General features: G+C 34.0%; 1 pseudogene; it reads right to left on the bottom strand.

The window, feature by feature from the left end:
* Positions 1-500: 500 nt before the first annotated feature.
* Positions 501-24,935, bottom strand: part of LOC104851482 — a 33,533-nt pseudogene continuing 9,098 nt past the window's right edge.

The following is a 24,935-nucleotide window of genomic DNA, read 5'->3' as shown; positions in this document are numbered from 1 at the left end:
AAACTTTTACTTAAACCTTACATAATTCAAGCTTTATAAAAAGTTAACATAATTGAAAATTGGCTTCTTCCTCTAAAGCCTTACATATCCAAAGTTTGAAAAAGTTATTATTATTTTTTTTTATCTTGAGACAGGCTCTCACTATGCAGTTGAGACTGACCTGGAACTCACTATGTAGCCCAGGCTGGTCTCAAACTCACAGCTATTTTCCTGCCTCAGCCTCCTGAGTGCTGGGATTATAGGCATGTACCACAATGCCCGGCTGAAACAGTTAATTTAAAAATAAGCAAACCAAACAAAAAAAACAACCTCTGTGGCAGATCCTGCTGAAATACTTAAAAATTCTAAATGAGCTTAATCTTTACAAAAGTTATTTTAGCTTAAAAGATATAAAATGAATACAAAGGTGGGAGAGAGTCTTTAACTTCAGGGTAGCGTTTTATAATCTCATCTTTTTCATCAATTTTGGCCACAAATAAAATTTCAGCATGCCTCTCTTCTCAGGAGACCCTCTTGAGGAGGAGGCGAAGATCAAACATGGAAGAGTAACTTCCTAAGCTAGGAAAGGGGACCTCAGGAGGGGACACAGACGGAGCCTTTGAGTGTGGGGAATGGAAAAAAGACTGGCTCCTTGATCTGGGGTTTGACTTTATATATCACCTTTTCCATTTTCTTTGGGGGACTGAGATCCACAGAAGGCCTGCTTCAGGATTTCTCATATTCACCCTTAGATCTGCTTCGAGAGTGTGAATGGGAGCCCCGATCAGACTTGGGCTGAGATTTGCTCTTTGAGCTAGATTCCCTGCCTTTTGATCAAAAACGTGATCGCCCTCTGTTCTGTGACCTAGATTAGGAGAGACTTTTTGTGAAACTTTGAGATCTACTGCAGCTGCCCCTGCAATTCCTACTCCTGACCTTGCTCTAGAGCGTGACCTAGCTCTGCTCCCAGAGGACAACCCTCTAAGGCTTGCTCATTTCGATACCATCCATTTTAACCAAAGCACACTTCACTTCAGGGTGGTAGTGAAATTCAGTTACACCCTCATTTGCGCGTTCTTTGTGAATAGAAAGGTGAATGCATAGGTAACTTCATCTTCTTGTCTCATGAAATCCTTCAAATCATGCCAAGCTCAATGCCTGGAAAGATTTCTACAACACGTCTGCAATCGGTATAAAAAGGTGGTCCATACTTATCTTTGCCAGAAGTTCTCCGAATGCTGCGTCCGCCTCCACCACCGCATCTCCGTGGCTGTAGCTGTAACCTATCGTGATGTGCTCCAGGATCCCATGCTCGCTGCAGACCTCCTTGCTGTTTGGCTTGTAAATATGGTGCATGTTTATCTTTCTAAGGAACTGCACAGCCTCTTTACATAATAGATGTACCATTTTCCAGACCATGAATACTCGTATTTTTCCACATTCTTGGCAACATTTTTATCCAACATTTTTACTGTTCGTTATCCTAATAGTTGTAAAATAGTATTCATTCAAGAATATGATTTTTATTTCCTTAAAAATAAATAAACTTCTCTAGCCCTCATTTCCAAATCCTTCAATTACAATGGCTTCTAAACCATGTGTTTACATACAGTCAAAGCAATAGCCTTACTTATTTTAGATCTTTGATTCATATTTTTGTTATAAATGTGAAAAGATTTTGATGATTCACTTTGTGCATTATCAGCATAAATGTATTTGAAGGCAGCTGGTTAAACATTACTTTTGAGTGCTTGAAGATGTTTCTGAAAGATGTTAGGATTTGACTCAGTAGATTGAGTGCAAAAGATCCTCCCTCATCAATGTGGTTGGTCATAATTGACCCTCTTGGGTTTTTGTTTTTCTATTTTGGTTTTTTGAGACAAGGTCTCACTATGTACTTGAGACTGACCTGGAACTCACTATGTAGCCCAGGCTGGTCTCAAACTCACAGAGATCCTCCTGCCTTAGCCTCCCAAGTGCTGGGATTACAGTCATATGCTACCATGCTCAGCTTGACCCTCTTGGTACTCAGATGGAAAGAAAAGGCAAAAGGAGGAAAAACTTTTTCTTCTTAAGATATGAGGGTTATCTTTTGCTCCCCTCAAACCTTAAAGATCCAGTTTTCAGACTCCCACAGAAAGTTACACTGTTGATTTTGCTTAGTTTTCAGATGATTAGTCTCAGACTAAATGAGTTCTTTGTCTCTCCTGCTAGCTGGTACTATATTTTGGGGCTTTTTTTGAATCCATAATTTCATGAAGTGGTTCCTATAATATATGCTCACAATTCTCCACATATGGCTCATTTGCTCTGTCTGGAGAATCCTGACTAATTCAAAATTCTAACTTCATTCTTTTGTGTACTACTCCAGTACTATTACTGAAAAATAGTATCCTCCTACTGCATTGCCTTAGCATCTTTGTCAAAATTAACTGGATATGAATGTCCTGGTTTATCTTTGCACATTCAACTCTATTCACTTGATCAAATAAGTGTATCTTTATGACACAGTCTTCATTTATAGTAGCTATATGTCTTGCCCATATAAATGAAAAGACATCTGTTTATGGATTGGAAAATTTAACATTGTAAAAATGACACTTCTCCCAAAATTAGTTCAGATTCCCCAGAAATAATGTTCTACCAACTACCCATGTAAAGGGATTTTTAAAGATATTTTCTTAGAAGATACTCTGGAAACCAATGATAATCTTATTTCTATGTCATTTGACTAAAAGTAGTCAGTTTAAGTACAGATATGGCAAATGTGATAATTGGATATATATGTCTCTTGGTACAACAGAGAATTTGAGTTCAGAACCACTGAAGTAGCCAAATTAGATTGAAGAATGCAAAATGTCCTGATATAAAATAGTATTATATTTGCATGTAAAACTTTATACATCCTCCTGCATACTATAAACCATTTCCAGATTATTTATAATTCTTAATAAAATAAAAATGCTAAGTAAATATTTGTTAAAGGTATTATTTAGAAAATAGCAAGAAAGAACAAGTTGGGGCTAGGATTTAGCTCAGTGGAGTCATTGTCTGCCTCTCAAGAGCCCATGTTCAATCCCAACTACAAAAACGAAAAAAAAAAAAGAAAAACATGTATAATCATAATTTATAAAATATTTTTATATGAGGTTGATTCAATCTGTGGCTATAGAACCTTCTATTATGGGGTGATTGTACTTTCCCCTCTCCAGAATTTATTATTATCATTACCCGTTATTCTGACAATGTCATTGTTTCATAACTTTTCTGAACTAATTCTCTAAAGTCTGTGTGTTTATAGTGAATGGTCCCTTAAATTTTGCCTTATTTTGATTAATGGTCAACTTATTTTTGAACAGAAATTTTGTTAGACCTAAACAACTACAATTTCTTGGTATTTGCTGACAGATTCTTTGAACACTTGGAAACCTACTGTAGGTAATCAAGCAATTTAAACATGTTCTTGCCCTTCACCTCTTCATTTTACATATTCTAAAGATGAGCCTATACTGAGGGGATCTTTTCAATTCTTTCCAGAACATACATACAACCCTGGACACATGCACATGTATGTCACCAGATGAGATTCATAGAAGTCCCTCAAGAGGAAATAAGAACCTAAAATCACCCCGACGAGTAGCTGTACTCTTTATAGTTTACATTACAGAAAAGCAATTCAGGTTGCATCAGTGAGAGGGAGAGGCAGATTAGGCAGAGTTGGAAAATAAGGGAGAATAGGGAAAGACCTCTTCTTTGAGCAGCTACAGGAGGCTAATTTGATAGATGTAGATTGCCCCTCACAGAAAAATAAGGTCAACCTTTATGGATAAACTAAAGGCAGCAATGGATCTACTTGATGATCATCTCAGTTTTGATTTTAAAACTTCAAAGGAACTCTTATATCTTGGGTGGCAATTGGGGTCCCATGAGAGTTCTAGCTTGGAAGCGGGTAGCTTTGGTTTCCGTCATGGTTAATTGCTCCTACTGTTAAGAGATGATCTATTTGGGATTGCTCAGTAAAGCCTCTTCTTTTCCTGTAACCTGAGTTTATTACAGATTTATGGAACTGATTGGCGATTTCAAGGCATTGGTCCTGGAGACTCTCAAAGTAGGCATTGAAAAAATTGATAATTCAATATTTTTGTAAATCTTTAAAATTATTTTAGGTGCTCTATCTTTGTTTTCTCAGTCTTAAAGGGGAATGAAATAAGCTAGGTAAAGTTAAAGCTTATTAATTTTGCAATACAAACACTCTGGGCAGAGCTGAGCAGCACTTTGACCCAAAGTTTCAGTTAGTAAGGGAGACATATAAAATGAAGACAGGCATGCCCAATTTTATTTTGCTTCTAGTTATCCATTGGCCATTTTCAGGTTGAGCCTCTAGATCCCTGTTTTATATTTTCATGGAGCCTTCCAAATTCCCAGTTGGAGAACTCAAATTGGAGTTTCTAACAACTCTTATGGCCGTCTTATTCCTACCCCCCAATTTTCCTTTCTGGGGATGTAATACAAGGCCTCACACATGCTAATCAACCACTGTACGAGTGAGCTAAAGCCCCAGAAGTACCCATTTTATTGCATTCAAAGCTATTTTATCACATATTTCCCACTGATTATATATCACCCTAAATGTTAAACATTTGTGTCTGAATATTAAAAGAAAATAATATTCTTGGGATACTGTTAGCACTGCCCAAGCTTTAAATCAAATCAAACGAAAAAAAAGAGCTTTATGTCTAGTGGCTGTCAATTAAATAGCCACTAAACAAATCAAATAATAATACTTATCTCAGAATGGTGCTCTGAAGGACTTGCAGCCCATTGTTCCTCCTCCTGTGGGTGATACACTACTGGTTTTCAATGTGCTTACAGATAATTGGTTTTCAGGTTGACCACAGAGCTGGTAAGGGAATTAGTGGAGTTAAGACAATATAAATCTCTCTGTTATTACTGAGATTCTTCTCAAGGATTCTTCTTTCATGTTTCTCTAATACTTAAGCTGACATTTTTCCTTCTGTGTTTGATAAACTATAGAAATTTTAAAAATAGAATCTTCCCCACAACTCATGCAGAGTTTGTTTTCAGGAGGTCAGTTTTGGTTTATAAAATGTTTAAGCCACTTATAAAAATACATTTCATCTGGCCACATTAAAAATATCAAGCGTCATTCTCTGTGTCAGTGTTCTTTAGGAAAGATGCCCTGGAATGTAATTCAAGAGAAACTACAGATATCTAGAGTAGCTTTTGTAATATACAACATGAAAATCTTTCATCTTACTTTACTTTCTCTTGCTATAACTGAATATTTGACCCTGGGCAGTTTATTAAGAAATATATTTACAATTCTGAAAGTGAGAACGTGCAAGATCAAGGAGCCATATCTGGGTTCCACAGAGGAGCCTGGACACAACCCCACCTGACAAACAGGAGAAAGAAGGCCTCTCTCAGGCTCCTAGATGAAAATTAAAGCCCACTGGAAAAGTGAAGAAAGTCTGCGATAAATGCACACCACCTAGTTGGTAAATCAAGGAGGGATCAGCACCTCACATCGGAACCTGGTCTAACTTCAGGGGAAGGGCAGCTGGAACCTGCAGAGTTCAACTCAGCAGGAAGACCAAGATCTCATCTTGGGCTTTGCAGCCAAAAATCAGCGCGAACCTCAGGGGATAGCTGCTGGCTTGTTGAGACTAATTAGCTTAGACCTGCACACTCCTGCCCACCCTTGTCTGTTGTGTCAATGGTGGCATTCCCTGAAGGAGGCCCTCTATTTCTATTTGTATTTTTTATTTTCAAAGTAATATTTTTCACTTATCTTTAATCAGTTCAAAATACTTTTATCTATCTTTTTTTTTCCTCAAATGTTTTTACTTTTTTCTAATCTTCTTCCCCCACCCCTCTTCTCTCTCTCTCTCTCTCTCTCTCATCTTCATCTCCGTTACTCTCTTTTTGTTCCACTTCCTATCCTAATTCAAATTTATTTTCTTTATTTTTCCTTTTTTTTTTCTCTTTTTCCTTCTCTCAATGGCCATTAGTCTTAAAAGAAAGTGATTACAGTCACTAGCCTCCCCGTTTCTGTTAGTTTGTTCTGTTCTTGGGAATATTTTGTTTTTTCTTCTTCTCTTCAACAGATCCCTAGAGTTTGTGTGATCTTCCTATATGCTCTGACCTCACTTCTAACCTTTCTCTATCCTATCTATCCTTCCCTCCTCAACTCCTAAATCCCCATCCTAAAGAGTAAAGTTGTTATATTGAAGAGTTTATTCACTATAAACACATTTTGGGCTAGTTCTTGATTTGGATTTCATTCACCTGGTTAAAGTTGATAGATTAATAACTACCACAAATTTTCATTTCTAAGCTGTGCTTGATGCTATTGTGTTGCTGATTTTATCACTTGGATGAAGGTTTTATCATTGATCTAATCAATTGTCTTCCCTGGTATAATAAAAATGAGTTTGCCTCAAAGACATTAGAGACTCAAAACATAAAGACCAGCTATATCTGTGAAATTGAAGTATTAAACCAGGACTTAAACCAAGGACAGTGCCAATGACAAAAATAGAAATGAGAAGTTATTTAAACAAGACACAAACACAGACTTCCACCCCACCAAAGCTAAACTCTGGGGAAAATGCGGTAGAAGAGTCTAACAGTCAATCATCTGGACACCCTGAACCAATCGCAGAAGAAGTAAGAACACAGATCAATCAGGCTCTAGAAAAATTCAAAACAGAAATCTTTTCCCAGACAATCACAGAGATGGTGAGAAGAATTAAACACATGATTAGAGACTCTTGAACAGAAACAAATAAAAAAAAATAGATGAGCTCAGGGCCATGATGGAAACCATGAATGCCCAGCATAGGAAAGAAATGGAAACCTTAAATGTGCAACATAGGAAAGAAATGGAATCCACGAAACAGATTCAAACAGATGACTAGAAAATTAAAAACTATATAAAGCATCAGCAGCAGGATGAACAAATGTGAAGATAGAATTTCAGATAGAGAAGATAGGATTGTGGCCAGTGACCATGAAAAGAATGATCTCTAAAAAACAGTAAGGGGCGTAAAAGAGAAAAGGCAATGATGTAACATTAAAATAATCAGTAATTCTGGAGATGAAAATGGTCCCTGCCTTTTCTCTTTTACTTTCCTTTTTAGTTTTATTTTAGGATTCCCTATTTTTAATGTTCATACAGAGATTTCTTTAACTGAAATACCGAATAGTTTCTATGGTGTGAAAAACTATAATAGTACACAGGATCCTAATGAGATAATTAATAATGTGAAATAGGAAGTAAAGGGCTAAAGGTGTAGGGAAAGTGGGAAGAGTGGGGGAAAGGTAATAAGGGAGAGGAAAAAATATGAGAAACTGAAAAAATGGAAATAAAGTGTTTGTAAATGGGGAGGGGAGGAGGGGGTGAAGGAGGGGCAGGGACAAGGGGAAAAAATGAGAATCAAGACCTATTATGTAAAGGTACATAATCCCAATGATGAATGTAATTGTATTGTATGCCTAGATTGTAACAATAAACTCAATAAAAAGAAAAAAAAACCAGTAAGGGGCCATGAGAAATCAATCCAACAACTCTTAGATGACGCAAAGAAGAATGATATAAAACTGATATGAATCCATGAAGTACCAGGAGAAAGTAGAAATGACATTAAAAAAAACTGTTCACAGAATTAATGACAGAATACTTCCCAAACAGAGCAAAGGAATTTGACAAACAGATAAGTAAGGCTTATAGGACTCCAACTAGCCATGATCAAAAAAAAAAAAAAAAGTCTACACCTAGACACATAATAATAAAGATTCTGGAAACCCAACAGAAGAACAAAAACTACAAGCAGTTGAAGAGGACCCATATCTGATGAAATCCTTCTTGATGATAAGGATTCTTTAGAGTTCCATGGCTTAGAGGAGAAGAATACATCCAAAATAAAAAAAGACAAATTTCCTTTTATAAAAGAACCATTCTCAAGGTAGCCCATTAATCCATTAATATTTAATATGCATGTGAACTAATCCATTCATAAAGGTAGAACTCTCATGACCTAACCAGGTTTTTTTTGTTTGTTTGTTTTTGAGATGGTCATGTTAAGGAGTTCAGACTGGCCTTAGACTCATTATGTAGCACAGGCTGGGCTTGAACTCATTGTGATCCTCCTTCTTCAGCCTTCTGGGTATTGCAATTATGGGTGTGCACCACTGTGGTTGGCCCCTAATCAACTTTTGAACAAACCCCTTGTCTTGCTTATTATTGTTTTAAAATGGGAATTAAATTTCACCAAGAGTGCTTGTGTAGATATTCAAGAAATAACATCTTCTATGCTGGTCTATTTTAACTGTTTAAACTTATGTAAGTAAAATATGTAGGCCCAGTTCTTTTTCTTTTGACATCTCCTCAAAGTTCCTACACAATAGCTGGGCCATTTTCCTATTTTAAACATTTTTGTTATAATTTCTGACTCTTAAAACTTGCAAAACTAGATATAAATCTCACAAATCTTACTCCAGTTTTTCACATATTACATTTCATACAACTACTTTATTGTTTCCCAAATGTATTATTCTTTGCTGAATATATCAAGTATTGATTGTTGACATGATATCTTATTAGCTGTAAATAACTGACTATATATTTTCCAAAAACAAAGACAATATCTTATGTAGAGAAATATGATGTAAAAATTACAAAAAATGCTTAACAATGTATTTTTCTATTCAAAATCCTGTTTATCCTCATATATTGTATTAAATATTTTTCTATCTTTAATGAATCTTACTTTTTCTTTCATTACTCCAACGTTTAAAAGAATATAACTAAATTCTTTGTAGAATGTGCCTCAATTTGAGTTTTTCTGATTTTACTTCAAAACTGAATCTAAATTCCATACTCAGCAGTAAAAAAAAAAAAAGAACCATGTAATTTTCAATATGTTATATAATGAGACACAGACTGTGAATTTGTGTCACTGATGTTAACATGGATCACTTTATTACATTAATGACTAAATTTTCTACACTGTAAAATTAGTATTTTACCTTTATAATTAATAAGTACTAAGGAGGAGACAATTTAAGAACAAAAGTAAATCCTAATTTTCTTCAACTTTTGCTTAGTAATTTTATTGTTCATTCATGAATTTTCATCAAAGAAATATAATAGTGACTGCCAAATTGTATGCCTTTATTTTTTAAAGGGAAACATAATGAAATTCCTTTCCTTTACTTTCAAGTCAAGTATTTTGTTATTTCATGTATTCTGACAGCTATAACAGTAAGTTACTTAACTAAGTGGTATTTTCTAAGTAGGTTTAGGCAAATTTTTATTGAAGATATAAATTAATTTAAAAAGAATGAGTGAATTGTTTTGATAACTCCATTTTGAATTAGGATTTTATTTTTATACTTTAAAACTTCAATAGTTGTTTTTATTCATGCAATGTTATAACAGAATTTGTATGGTTTGGTAAAACATGTCATTCCATAGTTAATTTTTACTTAGAACAATTGAAATTATCCATTGCACTTGACATAATACTTACAGCATATTAGAACAGAAGGAAGGAGTGACTGAGAAAATGTTTATGTGACAGAAATAATTACCATATAACTATACATCTGATGAACTTGAATTATCTTGCTATTTGTAACAGAAGTGTATGTTTTGGGAATTAACTTCCACTTCTCATTTAAGTTAAAGGGAGAATAAATTCTTTTTTTTTCAGCTTTAATTGAGTTTATTGGTACATTTTAGGGATACAGTACAGTTACATTCATTGTTGGGATCTTGTACCTCTACATGACAAGTCTTGATTCTCATTTTTTCCCCTTACCCCTGCCCTCCCGTCATAATCTAAAATAAAATCATTATTTAATAAGCCATTTAAAATAGGTGATGGTTAGAAGATTTAAGAAGCCAGAACCTCTAGATTTCCAATGCAGTGAGTGAAATTTTTAAATTAATAGAAGTCACCATTTTGCCTCTTAACAATAGAAAATGAGAGAATTTTAATTAAACTTACTTTGGTTTTCCTAACCTTCCATACTAAACATGCATGCATAGGGAATATTTGAGTTGCAGGTCTAGTTCTCTGTACTATACTCTGCAAAATTAGATGTCCCAGTTTTCCACTGTGCTTCAAGTACAGAAGTTTCACTTGTCCCTCATTTTGTTTCAATATTTCATTTATTATTTTGCTACTTAAACGATCATGATTCCAAGAATGTTTCTAACCCAACCTTCTTCCAACTCAGATAAAATTTTGCACATTTAATCCAAATAAAATATTTTTGCAAACTTGTAGCAAAAAAGGAAGCAGGGTCATAAATCTGGTGTAAAACAAAACAAAACAAAACAAAAACAAAAGACTACATGCTAGTGATCTTTGCATATCTGACAGAGGGACTATGGTGGTGTTACGGGACTGTAGTGTTCTATGGTGTTTGTTGTACAATTCAGTGTTCAAAAGGAAAGAAGGGAACTGTTTTTATCCTTTTAACTCCAAACTGAGTTTCACAAAATATTTTTAGAGATTCAGGTCACTGTTGATGACAATATTTTAAAATAATTGTACTATAACCAAATGTTTTAATTGAAGACAGTTTTTATTTAATAAAATTCTCCCATCTATCTCAAAACACTCATGGAGTCATTGCATTGAAAATAAGAGGAACTCTTAGTTACAAAAGGGAGGGTAGAAGTAGAATTGGCTTTGAAGTTAGATTTGCATTCAAAACTTATTTCTGAAATTTACTATTCTGTTCTCTTAGATAAATTACATGCTCACTTCTACCTTAGTGATGTTTTATATTAAAGTTAAATTCCAAGTTTAAACAAACAATAACTATGATATAATGATCCAAATTTTTCTTTCCTTTACTCGTAGTCTACTTAACATTTGGACAAGGATGATCCTGAAAGAAAATGACTGACTTGATGGATTGAACATTTGTTTATCCCACACTACACAACTTTTTTTGAAAATAATCTTCAGTGTGATGGTATTCAGAAAAGGGGCTTTTGGGAAATATTTGGGTATAAGTGGGCCGATGAGAGTAGAGTCCTCTGGACAGAACTTTTACCCTTAAAATCAGGTTAAGAAATCAGAGAGCTCTCTTTCCACCACCTGAAGGTACAGAAAGAATGCTATGTTTGGCTGGGAATTTAGCTCAGTGGTTCTGGCGCCTGCCTTGAAAGCACAAGGGCCCGAGATCTATTCCCAGTACCAAAAATATTAAAAAAAAATTAATATGTTCAAGTCAAAAAGGAGGCTCCCTACCAGAAAACAAATTAATCAACTTCAACTTTAACTTTCCAAATTTCATAAGGATTAATAATAAAAGTTGGTATTTTCATAGCTATCAAGGGTTACCAAAACATCTATGAAAAAAACCATTCAGATGTCTACATATTCTTATCTGCTATGATGTAAATAAGGCTCAATATTAATCATATTGAGAAAAATTCCTCAATTAAAATCATAAAATAAGAAATAATCATGTTGCATATAGACCATTCAATTCTCTTTGCTCATGCTACATAAAATGTAATACATTCTCTAAACAAAACCTTAACCATGACTTTCTATAATATTCTCTTGGAAGTGATAGCCAACTATTTACTCATACATATAAACATGAAAATTAAACCCATCTCAAAGGAAGAAATAAAATAATTAAAGAAGAAAATATGAAAGAACTATTCTACCTATTATTTTTATTAAATAATTTTATTATCAGTGGCTGTTGTTATGGATTAGACCTATAAACCATGACAAAAATTGGAATTTTTTTTTAAACTGGAAATTTTATTCATGTGGGAACAAGAAAATAAGTATTTATATTTACTTTGAGGGAGAAGGAAAGTCATCCCTTCTCTTAAAGTTTTCTTGTCCCTCTTCAATGACAGTTGGGCAGAATCTTGGATCAAAATATTAAACAATATCAACATTATTCAGCTTTCGATCACTGTGACAAAATGCCAGAGACTAGTATTTTAAAGTAACACATTGACTCACAGTTTTAAAGTTTTCAGTCCATGGTCAGCTAACTCCATTGCCTTTACAGTTATGACAGACAGAAATATTTTGCCAGAAGGGAGTGGCAAAGAAAATCTCATGGTAATCAAATAGGTAAGAGAGAAAGAAGATGGGGTGGGTTCAACAACAATATAGTCTTCCAGAGCAAATTTCTATGACTAGGCCACCTTCCCATTGACTAGTCCTCAATTCCTTTATGTCTCTGAATTCCTAACAATGACAATAATGATGATCTCATCAGTGGATTAATTTCTTGATAAAGTAAAAGCCCTTATGAGTCAATCATCTTCCAAAAGCCCATCAGCTGGCGACCAAGTCTTTAGTGTATGACCTTGGGAGAACATTTTAGATTCAAACTATAACAATAGTGTTCCTGGACTTATAGGTATTTAGTGCCACAATCTTAAAAGTATTTCAAAATGATTCTACATACCATTATTTAAGATCCCTTCATTCATTTTAAAACATTTAATTTTACATTGTTTAATCTTGTCAGTTTTAGAGATGCATTGCCAAGTTTTCTTCCACTGGGAAAAAATATGTGTTCCTGGAGATACTGTGGTTTAGATTTCTAGCTTCCGGAACAGTAGTTTTCATGAGGAAAATTGCTTTGGAGCTGGTAAAAAGGGATCAACAATCTTTAATTCTATCAGGAATTTAATCTTGTAATGAAGCCTGAAAATTTCATTTTTGTTAATAGAAAGAGAACCAGCATGAAATGTAGAGAGCACAACATTTTCACTGGCAGCTAACACAGCCAGTCTGAGTCATCACAGTCTCAGCATATAAAATTGATTTAATTATTTTGAAGAGAAAGAGGACAGAAATGGACTGAACTAGCACAGTCAGCCAAATTCAAACAAGCACGCAACCCAAATTGTGTTACCAGTAGAAAGGTAATATCCTGCAGTACAGAGATGGGATTTTCATCTTTGTGGCATTCTCAGGTGGCCTTACTTGTCAAAACAAGAGTCTGCTCTAAAGTATCTACCTTTTGTTGTATATCTTGCCTCATTTCTGATCTCACTTCTTTGAAAGGTTAATTCAATTATACTTAACATGGAAAACCAATGAACAAATTCAATAAATAAAGTTCTTATTACTTTGGATTACTTTTTAATTGCTATAGAAATCTATTTTTCTGCATCAATCTATACTGCCTTCCACATCTCAGTAAAGGGCTGCTTATCCCAATGCATTTATTTTCTTTAAGGTCCAAGCTATTCTCCAAGTTGTCACTGAAGACATCTCTTGCAGTGAGAGGATCAATATGCCTCACACAGAAAGGTGACATGATATGGGGAAAAAGTTCCACATTGTAGTTCGAAACTTTCTGTCAGTTTTGCTACTATAACAGTGAATTCACATTAGTTTTTAGTGCGGTCTGAGTGACATTTTTGTATTTACAAATTTATGCTTTGTAAATAAAAGGGTTGCTGGAAGAAGTAACAGAATTCCTCACAGCCTTACAATTCTATGGACTTAGTCTGGTTTTATTAGCCTTACAAAGAAGCAAAATCAGCTTAAATCCATTAACACTGACATTCACAAATGAATTCATGTTACCTAAAGCAACTTTCCATATGAAAAATACCAAAACATAAGTTCAAGGTGTATGGATATGCACACTTGCACACACGTGTGTGCATATGTGTGTATGCGGGCATTAATTTAAGTAAATATGAACACAAATAATAGTATAGTATAGGCAAAAATATATAGCCAGGTCCAAAATTGTACATTAAACACCCATAAAGATTATATTACCAAAGCCTATTTGAAGTTCATACATCTTAACTTCTAAAGAAATCAGATTTAAAGAAAATGTGAAAATCCAATTAGCGTTCTTTTGCTACTTCATGCTTTAAATGTGTTGATTTTTTTTTTTCTTAAATTGTTAATATTCTGTCTGGGAAAATAATTTTTAAATTCTAAAATTAATAAAATGTTCAGTAACCAATAGAAATGTATGGTTATCATTTTAATTTACTCTCCCATTTGGAATTATTTTTAGTGTGCTCCTGGTAATCTAATAGTGCTTTCATTATTTTGGCAGCTGGTGAGGCAAATTAGTTATGCGAATGCTGGAACTTGTTGCTTTGCTCTTGCTGCTAGTAAGCATATTGTCCTTCATTTCAAGGGACCTTCTTACAGAAGGTCACTTATTAGGTGATCATTGATTGTTGGAAAAATCTTAATTGTCCTATTTTCAACAACGTGAGGAAAATGGCACTGCAGTTGAGTCTTGAGTAAAAAACAAACCAAACTGCACATGTTGATATGTGAGGAAAAAAATAAACTCCCAGTTAAAGGAAATAGTTGTATGCTTCCTCTCTTTGAGGGTTAAATGAAAATCCTACTACTGGCAATAAGAAAGTTAAAAAAAAACTATGGATTTCAAGATGTTTCTCTTTAAAGTTAGAGAACAAATAATTTATAATGGCTACTCTGTTGTAACTTTCATTCCAGTGGAATCTTACTGCCCCCTACTGATAATGAAAAAAATATTTATCAACATTTTCTTTTTCTTTTTTTAAAGTAATTTCTATTGCAGTAATTATAGAAATAGTTTTAAAAAAAACATTGCTTTATTCACCTGAGCTTTGTGCACATGTTGATTGGAAGAAAGTTGCAGTTCTACTTCTTTAGGGAAGATATTCCTGGAGGTGCACTGCACTTGACAGGAGCTTCACATCACTCTTTTCAATGTCACATCATGCTTAGGTTTTTTGGTGAATTATTTCTGAGCCATAAGTTAAACTACAGTTGGGTTTTCTCTTTTACTTCATTTGTAAGGTTGTTTGTTTGTTTGTTTGTTTTTTGAGACAGGGTCTCACTATGTAGTTGAGACTGACCTGGAACTCACTATGTAGACCAGGCTGGTCTTGAACTCACAGTGATCCTCCTGCCTCCGCCTCCCGAGTGCTGGGATTACAGGTGTGTGCCACCATGCCCGGCTTGTAAGTTCAATTTTGATCAAATAGTATGAAAGTACAGTTAGACTTTACACATTCAAGGCTTGGTTACCCTGTAGGTTAATAGGATATTTAATGAACAAAAACCAACCCTTCTCTTTCTAAATCCTATCTTCCTGAGCCAAAAAGTTCAAATATTCTAGCCACATCACTGGAAGTTGATCTCTTCAGTTCAAAACAATGTGCTAATGACCTCAGGTACACTTCTTTCTCTTTTGTCTTGAAAATTAGCCATTTTATATTGACATTCTACAATGGAAAATAAGAATTAAATTCCTTAACACACACACAGTCACATCCATCACAAAATGTCACACAACATATCATTCATAGATGATCTCCTATTTTTAACAACCACAGATAACTTCCTGTAAATATTTGCTTTTCTTAGAAATTAAGGTAGGTTTTAAGCCATTTTTATATAGCTGTAATTAATTACTGATGTACTATTTATTTATGGATATTTATTCACAGAAGTTTAATATGAACAGCAGGTGTAAGTTTTTGAAATCAAAAGAAAGAAAGTCTGCAGAAAGAAGAAAGTATCCATTTTGGTGAGCTACACTTGAATGAAGAGACCTTGGTCATTGTCAGAACTCTGCCCCTCACTGCCAGTGGGAGCAGGAATACGCACTGTTTTCAAGGACTCCATTTCTTCATTTGTCAATTGAAGACATACTTTCTATAAAAAAATTTCTGAACTAATTTTAATATAAATTATGTGATGTAATATAATATGCTAGCTTATTTGACTGGAGTATCTTACAATTTAAAAATTCAGTAGGGAAGTTAAGTTACACAAATTTTGCTTTATAGTGCCTAATCCTCCAATAATCAAAACATAGTCTTGAATCACACATGTTATATATAGTGGCTCCTTTATGGTGCTTTCCAAAAGCCTGGGCCAGTGCTTTTAAATTTTAACATGCATCCGGTTATTCACCTTAGATCGGGTGCTGATTTAACTCTGTAGAACTGAAGATGTGCTTGAGATATTGTTTGAACAAGTTCCATAGACCCTGTAGAGGACAGCAAGAGCCAAAAATTAATTTAGGTTGGCTCTCTGCAAAGAACATGTATGCAGTACCTGGTCTCATGTGCTATCCACCCTGTTCTCTAACACACAGCTGTAGTTACCCAGAAGAATTTTCATTTTAAGTAGAAATCATCAATGGGATTCCTGTAGAATTATTTTTATTATATATAAATAAAAAATTCAAATATAAATACTTTTTACTATTTATCCTTTGAATCATTGGGAACTATGTCCAATTTTTGTATGTCTCATTTTCTGACTCATTTTGAAACCTTAAAAACTGAATGAGTATTAGGTTTCTGTATTTGAACAAATTATGATATACAGCAGATTGGTACCTCTCTGAGAAGTTTTCTTTTTACACAAGTATGATGTTCACTGAGCTTTGATTTCATAGTTGGCAAAATACTCCAATTCACTTGCAAATCATTTCTAACAAAAGTTATTTTAATTTATGAAAACAGCATTTTAATTCCATTTCAAATCCAAGCTCAAAAAAGTACTTAACATTGTTATTTAGTCGCAAAATCTGGTTATGTGTCTTGCTGTTCCTCTTGAGAATATTTTAAAAACACACTTTTATATAAATGATTTCATGTCATCGCTACAGCCTTGAAGCAAGCATAAACAGAGAAGATTTGTGGCGTTTTTGGAGTACCGTTCAGACTGTGGAACATGGTCTTCTGTGAACAATCTGGCCAGGCAGCCCTAGCCAGAAAACACTCTGCATCACTAACACTTCTTTCTGTAGTTTGTCAGGAAAGACCATAAAATTGAGTAACCCCCAATTCAACAGACCTGGATCTAATACCACATTCATAAATCATTGTCTTTGACCTTTGCAACCTCATTTCACTACTCCTGAAGGAAAAAAAAAAAAGCCTATACTATTTCCACAAGAAATCAAGAAAATCAAAGACAATTTCCTTTTGAACTCTCTTTCTACCATATCCAGGAGAAGTAATCATCTTCTTACAACCCCCCCTACTATCACTATATTTTTTTTTTTAATGCTGACTATAGGCTGGAAAAATTCCCATCTGACACCAAAAGCACCTCAGAATTTAATGTACTGTTTAACTTTCAAAAAGCGATCTCTCTTAAATCAACAAAATATGCTCCTTTGTAGGAAAAATACATAGCACTAAAAAGCAGTTGTAGTATTGTTAAAATTACTTCAAATGAAGAACGAAGAGGCAATTTATTCTGTTAATTCATTCACATTATAAATATGCACCAAGCAGTAACATGCCAAACTCCGTGCCAGTTCTGAAGGTGCAGGAATGACCGGGCAGACAGGGGCCCTGACCCACACACACTCAGCTGGTCACTCAGTCCAGTAGTGACCAAGCTCAGCCTTAAGTCAGAGTTCTCAAGTGCTTGTCATTTGCCTTTCGACTCATTCAATTCCCTGAAAACACGAAGTATTTCTAGCATATTAATCTCAATGTTTCTGAGAAACAGATCAAACTGTGGGACCTTGTAAAGTAATCTTTCCCCACAGTGCACGCTTCGAATAACAGGAAACAGGAAGGTAGATCTTAGCAAATGGTTAGGGAACTAAAAGAAGAAAGGATGAAAAAAGGAGAGAAAGGAATAAAGAAGTACTAAATTAAGATGTGTTACGTACGTGTATCAACTGACCATGATAAATGTAATCATTATGGACTACAAACATGAACTCAAAAAATTTTTAAAAAATAAAACAAAGATACAAACACCAAAAAATAAAATAAATGTCTGCAGAGGAAAACCTGAATTTGGAACGCTTATATGCCATCAGGTGATGGTTTTTCTCTTTTCAGTTTGCATGTTAATTTTTGTATTAAAATGGATTGGGGTCATCAAGGCAAGAATCTGGTTTATAAAATGACCTACATGAAATTATTGATAGCCTGAAATCAAAATATCTATGTGCTTCTATAGCTGTATAATTTATAGATAATTTTTTCACTGTAAAAATCAACTTCTACTCATTGTCATATTTTAAAATTGTGTATGCATCCATTGTGTATTCAACAGGTCAAAAGCATTGGAAACATTGACAGATAACACCCATCACTATACAAATTGTTCAAATTGTTGTAGCAATTTAGATTTTAGATTCAACCTTCAGTAAGATAAATTTGGGTCAAATTTCAGATCTTATACGTCCCAGTACCTGACAATGGTTATGTTAATTACTCATTTATGATTTTTCTCATTCCATCAAGATAGAGCTAAATTTCACAGTTTCAAAAGATTAGCTTCAATAATTATAAAAATATTATAGTATTGTTACTTTAAACAAATGTCTAAAGGGCATGAAGTCATTGGTAGCTATAAGTACACAGCAGATAGACACAAATTGTGCTAATTTGAAATAATCAATATATAAAGTCGAATTTAGTATATTCAGCCAGAAAGAACTATTAGATGAGTACTTCAAAATCATGGGCTCCTGGACTTGTGATATATACATATTCTGGAAGTGTTTTAATTAGATTTTTAAAAAAATAAATTACAATCTTTCTCATAACTCTCAAATGAATTTTATATATTTTTTTCCAGATTGATAGAGTATATTGATTTTAACACCTGGAGATCTTGCAATACAATTTTTAATAGTCCTTTATAAAAACATGTATAATAGCATATACCATAAAATGTTTTCAAGGCTGCAGGCCCTTCTGGGGAATCACTAAAATATTTCTACTAAACACTAAAATATCTGAAAATTTTGCATATGAAGATGGCACAAGCCCCCTGATGGAAACAAATTTTGAAACAGATTTGAAAATTTGAAGGGAATTTATAAAGTTTTTCTGTCTTTTGTTGCTATTTATGGGGAGCATGTTTTCATAATTCCATAAGGAAATGTCCAAGTATTTCCATCAAAATTTGTCCAGCAGTAAAGACTAAGAATTTTGTTAAGATAACAAAATCCTAAAAAATATATATATTATAAATTTCAAGGAAAAATAGCCATTATATCTATCTATATCTATATCTATATCTATGTATTTTTTTTTAAACTGGGGATCAAACTCAGGTCCTTGCACTTGGGAGGCAGGCTGTGGAACCACTGAGCTAAATCCCCAGCCCAATTAGTCACAATATTTGAAGCATCTGTTACAAATTTAAGGAATGAGAAACTGAATTCAAATAAGAATATTACTGAATTAAATTTAAAGGGTGTCAAATAGTGAATCATGATAATAATATCAGTTAAAAGCAAGACCTTTATGTTTCTATGCCAGTTGAGTCTTTATTTCATCTTGTTTGACAGAGGTTAAAATGACTTGCAAGCCTGCCAAGTATTAAGATTGAGACAAAACAAGTGGAATGGAGAAAACAGAATGTGACAAGAAAAACCAATGAAGAACACTGAATTATAACTTGGGAATTAGCATCAGGGATCTCAGAAAATGAAAAATGTCCATTGATTTTTCTCTCAGCTCACCTAGAGAGACAGTATATCTAATATATCTAAAAGTAAGACTTTCCACTGGTTTTATCCTACTAAACTGGGAATAAAAGTGTGTTTCAGTAAAGTTGTCAGTGCACATCGGAGCTATTGCTTGTCAATTCAAGGAACTGAAAATTTTTCACCACTCATCTCAAAATTGTTAATTATAATTAAGTCAATATAAAGTTGAAAGACAAGAGGTACATTGTGCAAAATGTATCATTCATTCAGGAAATACTTAGTTCATTTTTCTCAAAACTATATCATGATTCCTGGTCATCGAATAACATATTTTTCATGACAGCAGTAGAATTTATTAGCTCAGCTTAGATTTGGAGGGGGATTCTAAGACTTGTTGCTAAACTGATATTCTCTATAACAGAGGATATCCTGACCAGGATTTAAGATATGAACCCAACTCCTTAATCACTATTATAACCAGCATGTTGGAAATATGAGTTTTCAAAAAACAATTTAATTCCATTTTTCTTCTCTAAAGTATTGGTAAGGAGCTAAGCCAGATTATTGGTTCCCAACAAATGACCAGACTGCTTTAGCAGATATACCTGCTTAGATATTTCTACTTCTCTGGTTGTCTATTAAGTTTTGCCAACTACCACCTCTCATGAGGCTGCAATAGTCCTATGAAATTTCTTATATTCCTTTGTTTAAGCTAATTATTTGTTTTGTTTTTTTCAGAAGTCTCCTGGAAGATACTGAATGAAAAGATAAATAAATGCATTTCCACCAAAGGATTATCTTTCAAAATATTGCTTATAAATATAAGACTGGAAGTAAAATTCTCTATGAAATTGAAAAAGTAAAGTCAAACAAATATCTTTCAGAATTAGGACTAGCACTAGATTGTTAGTCATATTTCTCTTGAAAATTATCAAGATAATAATAACACATAGTTCATAGAAAGTTTTAAAAATATGGTTTGAAATGAATTCATAGGAAATACTGACCACCATATATCACATGAAATATGTTCATTTAAGCATTTTACTATTATGACTAAGAAAGTGCAAGACAAGCTGCCAATATATCTTGGTAGAAAACTGGAGGTAAATGTCGTGAAAAAATTATAACTATTTCAGAAAATTGATTGATGAGCACTGACATAAACAATATTTGAGGCAAATAATAAGGGAAAAGAAAAAAGTGTAAAAAATGGCCATGTTACTAATCAGGTAGACACACACATAGACAGATATAGGAGGATTTTCTGTATTTAAGGCTAGAGAAAAAAGTTTTAGTCTCAGATCATAGATTTCTGAGGTGAAGCCAACCACCAATGGTACAGTGTAGATCTAAAAAGAACAAAAGATTTACTTCAGTGGTGCTTCTGCTTGCTATGCAAGGTCCTAGGCTGGCAGTACCATAAATGGGTAGATAGATGGATGGATAGATAGATAGATAGATAGATAGATAGATAGATAGATAGAAAATCATGGCATAAAACAACTAACTCAAAATAACTTTTTTCAGATAAATATAAAGTTAAAAAACTCATTCCTAGGACACTTATCAGAAACGACACAGAAAAAAATTTAACTGGGAAATAAGTGACATAGGATTAGAATTTGGTTGCCAAAGAGTACTAAAGATCATGGAAAATTATAATTATCAATATAATGTAAGCTAAATTGGTACGTAAGAAGGAAAGAATATACTTGACTATACTGATGAAATAATTTTAATTTTGTGTAAAATGAAAAATTAACTCAAAAAGTTTTCAATAACAAAGGACACCATAATATACTGTTAAGATTTCTTTTTAAAGTGATACTTAAAAGCATACAAATGTACTATTAATGGGGTGCTATATAATGTTTGATACATGTATACACTGTCTAATGTTTACATCAGGTTAACTAAATCCATCTCCTTAAAAATGTATCTCTTTTCTTTAAGACCCCTTTCTGCTAGCTTTCTGAGTCACTGTATTCTGCAATAAAGTACTTGAGCTTGTTAACTCTCACACTATCCCTGAATCAGTCTTCCACTATATGCTGTCTCTCCCCACCTTCTCTACTCTCAGTACCATCTGCTTTCAATTTGCATGAATCAATTTTTTTTCAGTTCCACATATGAGTGATATGTGGTACTTATCTTCCTGTAAATTAAAAATAAACATCTCTGGCTCCATTCATGCATTTGCAAATGACTGAATTTTATTTTTATCAATCACCATATTTCATTGTATATATTACCACAACTTCTATATACATTTATTAGTTGATGGACACTTAGGTGTTTTTCTTTTTCCATCTCTTGGGATTGCAAATAGCACTGCTGAGAATATGAGAGTGCAGATGGCCTTTTAAAAGAGTCTGCTACATCCCCATTAGATGTTTATCTAGGGAATGGGATTTTAGGTCACAGGACAGTGCTAGTTTTGGGGTTTTTTTAGGAGTGTCTATATCATTTTCCTTTGTGGTTCTCTTAATTTATATTCACGCCACCCATGTGGAAGTGTGTACTTTTCTCCACATCTTCAACAGTATGACATGTGATCTTCAGCTGTTTTGTGGTAGCCATCCTTACTGGGGTGAGCTGAGATCTCAGTGTGGCTTTGATTTGTATTTGTATAATGATGTCAAGCATCTTTTCATGTACCTGTTTGTCATATATCTGTCTTCTTTTAAGAAAAGTCTATTTAGATTAATTACATATTTTAAAAAGCACTATTTTTGCTATTGAACTTTTTGAGTTCATTATATATTTGAGATATTAACATTTTCTCCGATGAATTGCTCCCAAATACATTTTTTCATTCTGTAGGTAGTCTCTGTACTCTGTTGACTGTTCCCTTTGGTAGTCAGAACACTTTAGTTTTAATGTAATCTCATTTCTCTCTCTTTCCTGTTCTTAGGAGGTCTCCAAAAGAATTCTTGCACATTCAAATTATGTATTTAGTCTATGTTTCCATAGTTTCACATTTTACATCTAATATTTAGTCGCTCTTGAGTTGATTTTTGTGCCTGCTAAAAGACAGAGATCGAATTTAATTCTTCCACATGTGACTACCTAGTTTTCCAAGCACTATTTATGGAAGAAGCAGGCCATCCTTTCTCCAAAGTATCTTTTTAACACCTTTATTGAAAATAAGTTGCCTATAGACCCTAAAGTTTACTTCCAGGTTTTCTATTATTTTCGCCAACACATCTGTTTCTGGTAAATAGAAAGTCATACATCTGAAAACACTAAAACGTTGACTTTTTTTTTTTTTTCCTATTTGGATGTCCTTTAATTTTTCCTCTTGCTGATTCCTCTAGATAGGACTTCCATGCTATGTTGAATAAAAATGATAAAAATAGGATCTTTGTTTTGTTGTTGTGGTTGCTTTTTGGTACCAGGGATAGAACTTGGGATCTTGTGCGTGTGAGGCAAGTGGCGGCACCACTGAGCTAAATCCCTGGCCCCTGGATCTTGTATTGTAACAGATTCTTGGGGGGAATTTTTTATATTTTCCCTTTTCAGAATCATCTTACCTGTTGGATTTTTTTTTTTTTTTTTTTTTAGACAGGGTCTCACTATGTAGTTGAGAATGACCTGGAACTCACTATGTAGCCCAGGCTGGTCTCTAACTCACAGTGATCCTCCTGACTCAGCCTCCACAGTACTGGGACTACAGGCGTGCGCCACCACACCCAGCCTGGATTCTCATAAATATATTTCAATATGTTGAAGTAATTGCTTCTTTGGCTTTGTCATGAAGCTGATGAATTTTAATCAAAAGTCTCTTCTGCATCTGTTGTTTTGTTTTTGTGGTACCGGGGATCAAACTCAGGCCTTTGTGCTTGCAAGGCAGGCTGCAGAACCAGTTAGCCAAATCCCCAGCCCTCTTCTGCAACTATTGACATAATCATGTGTTGTTTTATTTATCATACTGATGTAGTGTGTCACATGGATTTCTTTGTGAATACTGAACACTCTTGCATCCCTGAGATATACCCCTTTGATTATTGTAAATAGTCTTTTAAAAGTGCTGTTGGGTCCAGTTTTTTAGAATTTTCCTAGGGAATTTTACATGTATGAAGTATGGGCAAACTATGTGGTGAATGTTTAAAGTTTAAAAGTGCATAGTAAAAAGATACCTTACCAGTAAACCCACCCCAAAATGCTTTCTTTTGCTTCAAACATACTTATCATATCATTCATGCCACCACTGAAACAGTTCTTATTGTCCCTTTTCATGTGTATTTTTATGAGAGGTGATCAAAAATACTGTGAATGCGGCTGCCGTATGCCATCTAACTGAAAAGCAGCCTCCTAAAAATGTTACGATGTGTATGCCCGCATCCATTTTATTCGCAAATCTGGCACTGTGCCACTCTGGCTCTTCTGTAAAGTCAAGACAGTAATGAAAAGTAAAATGCTTGGATCCATTCAGGGAATTGAGGCAGTCACAGGGCACAAGTAAAGACACTCAGTAGAGGCCTTTCGGTTTTTCCTCCGAAAATGACCAAAGCAATGTGATACTTGTGTGGGAAGAGAAGGAAGTATTTTTAGGGACATAAAGGGCAATGCATTTTTTTATGAAGTATAATATTATAACTTGTGTAAAAAAAGAGATCCTCCATAATTTGATAGTGTGTATTGGTTTAATTTTTTATAAAAGGAAAATCAGACAAGCTACATGAGTCAACATATAAAAGTATATAAAAGGGCCAGGGGTTTAGCTCAGTGGTTTTACCACCTGCCTCACAAGGGCAAGGATCCAAGTCCCATCCCTGGTAGCAAAAAAAATGTATATTACAAAATGTGTTCATATATAATTAAAGCAGGTATGTGGTCTTATGTGGAAATAAATATCAAAATTCAGGTGGAATTATAGTATTAGGATAGGAAAACCACAAACTCTGCAAGCACAAGAAAGCAAAAATAATTGTAGGTATATTAGACAATGTTAAATTTGAGAAAAACAGCTATACCAGATACAAAGAAGTTTGAAAGACAGAAAATTTATCACAAAGATATAGTAATGAGAAATGTGTGTGTATTTAAAATCAGGCTTTGTAGTACTTGAAGCCAAAATAAAGACCACTACAGAGATAATTGAAAGGTTTATACTCATCGTTGAATATACTTATTGTTATTTATCAGTTTCTGATAGAACTAATAAAAATATTAATGAGCATTTCTATTATTTAAGTAATATTTTTATTGAGTTCATTTGAACTAAAATTTATACAACACCACAGTAATTTTTTTCAGAATTCACATGAAAATTTTACCAAAACAGATCATATGTTGAAACATAATATTCTGTAATGAATAGTAAAGAGAGAGCCAGGCGTGGTGGCACACCCCTGTAATCACAGCACTCAGGAGGCTGAGGCAGGGGGATTGCTGTGAGACCACCCTGAGCTAAATAGTGAGTTCCAGGTCAGTCTCAACTACGTAGTGAGACCCTGTCTCAAAACAACAACAACAACAAC

This window comes from Fukomys damarensis, unplaced genomic scaffold, assembly GCF_012274545.1.
Source record: "Fukomys damarensis isolate Sample0158 unplaced genomic scaffold, DMR_v1.0_HiC HiC_scaffold_24, whole genome shotgun sequence".
NCBI lineage: Eukaryota > Metazoa > Chordata > Mammalia > Rodentia > Bathyergidae > Fukomys > Fukomys damarensis.
The sequence above is the reverse complement of the archived record's forward strand: the minus strand, read 5'-3'. Positions and strand labels throughout refer to the sequence as shown.